General features: G+C 36.4%; 1 non-coding gene across 1 annotated transcript; it reads left to right on the top strand.

Annotated features, from left to right (window-relative positions):
* Window positions 1–1,209: 1,209 nt before the first annotated feature.
* Window positions 1,210–1,373, top strand: LOC118973429 (U1 spliceosomal RNA). The gene has a single exon (XR_005062740.1). It is a non-coding gene; the product is annotated as a U1 spliceosomal RNA (small nuclear RNA).
* The last annotated feature ends 3,067 nt before the right edge of the window (window positions 1,374–4,440 follow it).

Raw genomic sequence — 4,440 nt, 5'->3', positions numbered from 1 at the left:
TCCCTGTCTTAAGTCCTACTGATCAGCAACCTCAAATTCATCTGCTCTCTTAATTCATTTTTGCACAAGAGGTAACATTCATAGGCCCCAGAGATCAGAACATGGCCATCTTTAGGAGGACATGATTCTACCCACTCCAGGTTATTTTAAATGAAATTGTAAACCCTGGAGTACAGACCTTTGTCCAGGGCTTATTAAAAAGTACTCAAATCAGCTTGGCTACTCTCAACCACTTCCTCAATCCTTATCCCCTTCCCCAACCCCTGGAAAATTCAATACATTCAAGGAATCCCGAGTCTTTCACCTGAGGAGGCTCTTTGGCTTCCTTTGCTCCTTTGTAGCCGAATGCGGGAAAGCCCCAAAAGAGCCCACGGAAGAGACTGGGAGTGCATGAAAGAAGGTGAGAATAGCAACTCCTTTGCTTGGTGGACTTCTTTTTATGCAGCAAACTTGATGTTTTGCCCTCTGGGCAGACCGAATAGGGGAGAAACTAAAATTAGAGGCAGGTGGTGAGGTAGAGAGAGAAGCAGTCATCGAACACTGGAGTATCCACATTGTGTGAGGATGGGGGTCATGTTGGGAACTGCAGGAATTCAGAGGTTGTACCACCTGTCTGCCCCCAACTCGCCCATCTGTGTGTCCCAAGAGGGGGCATCTGGCATTATTGCCACTCAAAGGCCGAGTCAATTGAAGTTAGCCAGAGACGCCACAGAAGGCAGCAGAGAACTACAATAGTCTGACTAACAGAAAGCCTTTGCTGCCTTTGCTCTAAATATCAATCCTGGTCTTTAAATTCCTGGAGAAAATGGACCCAGAATAGGGAAGGAAGGGGGATCTGGAAGAGCTTTCCACCCCCCTCTCTTACCCACGTCATGGCCCTGAGGGGCGAAGGGGCTTTGAGCAGTAAATTGGATATGAGCTTAATGTTTTAAATTGGATTACAGTGGATTAGAATTTAAAACCTAAAACTGGCAGAGAATTTATAGAATTTACTCATAAAGTCTTTCAAGGACAGTGAAGAAAGATATAACACTTCTGGTTTAATAATGATCCATACACTGGTTACAGACGTAATGACATAATTTTCTTCTTTAATTCCTTTTTTCAAAGTTACATGCAAATATAATCTCAGGCATATTACAATACAATTGATAAACTTCTGACTTCCTTGAGTAGACATGGGACCTCTCCTAAAAAAAATAAATTTGAATACTTACCTGGCAGGGGAGATACCATGATCACGAAGGTGGTTTTCCCAGGGCGAGGCTTATCCATTGCACTGCGGATGTGCTGACCCCTGCGATTTCCCCAAATGTGGGAAACTCGACTGCATTATTTGTGGTAGTGGGGGACTGCGTTCGCGCTTTCCCCTGATATTAAAAAAAATAAATAAATAAAATAAATAAATAAATAAATAAATTTGAGATTCACTTGAGATACTCCCTAAGCTCATTAATAATCACCTTTTCAGATTGGTGATGCTGAAGACTTCCTTCTTGCATTTGAGAAGGTGACATTGTCTGATTTTCTGATTTTGCATGGTGAAATATGTGGTCGGGTCCTCATGTTTCTAGCCTATTTAACTCTATGTAGTAGTTACAGTCCCTATTTTAATCCTGAGGAAATCAAAGCAGAGAGAGAGGTTGTGTGTAATGTCTCAGAATTATGACGTGCTGGATCTGGACTTGACTTGGGAATTCTCTCTCTGGAGCTGGCTCTGCACACTACGACACTCACTGCCTGGCAGCACACAGTAGTTGTGCACTAGTATTTGCTGAACTAAACTGAATTGACTACCATAGCTTAGCATGATTCTCACCAACTTTGTTACCTAAACTAGCTCTCAGTATTTCATCAAATATGGCAGGATAAATTGTCCTCCAGAAAGAGTAGTGATTCATACTGTTAAATTGCCTAATTTTCCAATTGTCAACTGTTAAATTGCCTAATTCATTCTCTCAAACTGCATTTTGGTTTCCCTGAAGAAATAAACACACAGTAAAGCTCTTTCATCTCAGCCATCATAGGATAAAGCTCTCTGAGCAATTTCAATACCTTTGCATGGGTTATGGCTGACACTAAACCATCTTTAAGCATTAGGCAAGTTTCTTTACCCATGGCAATTTTATTGTGCTAGAAAACCTTAATTGTAGAATAAGCTCCTTGCTCTCTGAACTTTGATGTCTGTGGTAACCTTGAAGTCGATTGTTTGTATTAATAAGAAATAAAGAATGGGGTTCATCCTTTAGCAGAAAAGCTTATAATAGAATAAAAAAATGAAGCTGTTAATGATATTATTTATGTATAAATATTTGCTCATTCGAAAATCTCTATAGAGAGGCATGTATCAGAAGAAAATTTCTTTGAAGAGCAAGAAACTACACACATACACACACATATAAAATAACATATTTTCCAATCAGAAAGTAGCTCATGCTTAATATCTGAAACTTCAAAAAGCATATGGAGAAATGAGGCTAATTATCCATAATTCCACAACCAAATAGTAACCACTATTACGATTTTGATGTATATCTTTACAGATGCTTGGATTCATGTTTGTATGTTTGTCTCTATGTTTCTCTTTATAAAAATACAGACCCAATATAGCATTCAATGAATGTATGTGTTGAGGAACTTTTAACTTATAAATATTTTATTAAAGTCTTTCCTGTCCATAAATATGCTCCCATAATATAGATTTATCAGATGTCCAGTAATGTAATGGCATCATAATTGTGCATTAAAGTAACAGTCTTGAAGCTAAAGATATTTTGACTCATCTAAAATGTTTTCTGTCTTCAGCTTTCAAGAATTGAATAACCATGCAAAGGAGGCATTTTAACTCATATTAGATGTAATTGAAAAAAGAATCCAAATAGAATTTGAGGTCTGAGAAGCAAATAACCAAAGCAGATGCCTCCATTTATAAATTGTATACATATCTGAGTCTACCAATTGCTAGCTCCATTATGTGCTATAAGAGTTGGTCACTGTACGGAACTGTGTATGGTTAGTTCAAAACAACTTGACTGAGGTCATCTACCAACATTCTGAAACAGAATCTCACTGGACTATCTGCTCATTTAAAACTGACACTGGTAAAAATTCTGGGTCAGAAGAGATCATGGGCAACAGTAACAATGATAATACTGTTAAGGGAAGAAATTCTCAGAAGCTTTAAGAAAGTGCTGATATTCGATGCTTTCATGGATGTTCGATTATCAAGATTGAATGGTATCGTATGTTCTTGCATTTTTAATTGAACATATACCCTTTTCTTCCTTTATGTTAGGAGGTAATAGAACTTTAAAGACAAAATTTTTTGATGTTAATAAAAACTTACAAAAGGATCAGCCTGAAATGATCTTGACTCCATTTTGGAATTTTTCTAACACAAATAGTGTATATATATTTGACTTTGCTTTTTTCATTAAAAGTATAAAGTTTTGACATCCGTTTTGTGCATATCCCTTGAACACTGAATCAAATTGTATTGAGCACTTTATAATTTGCAAGTTATAGCAAAGTCATGTATCTTTCTTTGCTGGGTATATTTCAGAAGTCAGTATTCTGGTTGTTTTTTTCAAAGACAAATACTAAGACAAAAGTTATCTGAGAACATGGACAATATATTTTAGTTGTTTTTGCTTGTTTTTAATATTCCTCTTTAGTTTTTGGATGCTTATTAGCAACCTAAAGTACTCCTTGATTTTTGTCTTGCAGTTTTGTGGACTTTGAAAGTTAATTTTCTTTAACTCTAATCATTAAAGGACTTCTTTTTGTAAGAGGTAGGTTTTAGAAAAGGAAAAACAATTCTTATAAATTAAAGAGTACCTTTATTCTTGCATAAAACACCACTGGCTTTGAAGAAGAAATAAGAAGTACTGATGCTTCTACTTTAGTCTTTAGGGACATTGTCAAGAAAATGAAGATGATGATAATGATGCAGATAGGGAGGGGGAAGAGGGGAAGGATGGGAGATTTGAAGCATCAAAACACCTCTCCAAAGGAGTCTGAGATGATGATATAGTCTTTGGAAACATTAACAGCAAAAAAACCTACACAAAAACAATAACATAGTTGTTTGTCTTAGGCATTTTGTTTGCTCTATTAACTCCAAATTAATAAAAATATCATGTGTAAGTAATTTGTAAATTTCAAAGTAATTGATGAGGGTAAGGTATTTTTATTTTTCACTGTTATTTGTATCATTATGATAATACTTATTTGATCAATGAATAGTCCTATTACCATTTATCATGTCTCCATGTTTGTGCATGTGAGCTGACTTTTATGAGAAGCGCCTTGCCCGAGGCTGAGATGGGAGTGAATGATACCAGGATAAAGCCAGAATTTAGTTTATGACTCAAATGTCTGCTCTTCAAATTCATGACATGTAGCTCCCTTGTCACATGGCTCAGAAATGACTTTGATATT

This window comes from Manis javanica, chromosome 1 (genome assembly GCF_040802235.1).
Source record: "Manis javanica isolate MJ-LG chromosome 1, MJ_LKY, whole genome shotgun sequence".
Lineage (NCBI taxonomy): Eukaryota > Metazoa > Chordata > Mammalia > Pholidota > Manidae > Manis > Manis javanica.
Note: the sequence above shows the minus strand (reverse complement) of the source record. Positions and strands in the feature narration are given on the sequence as shown.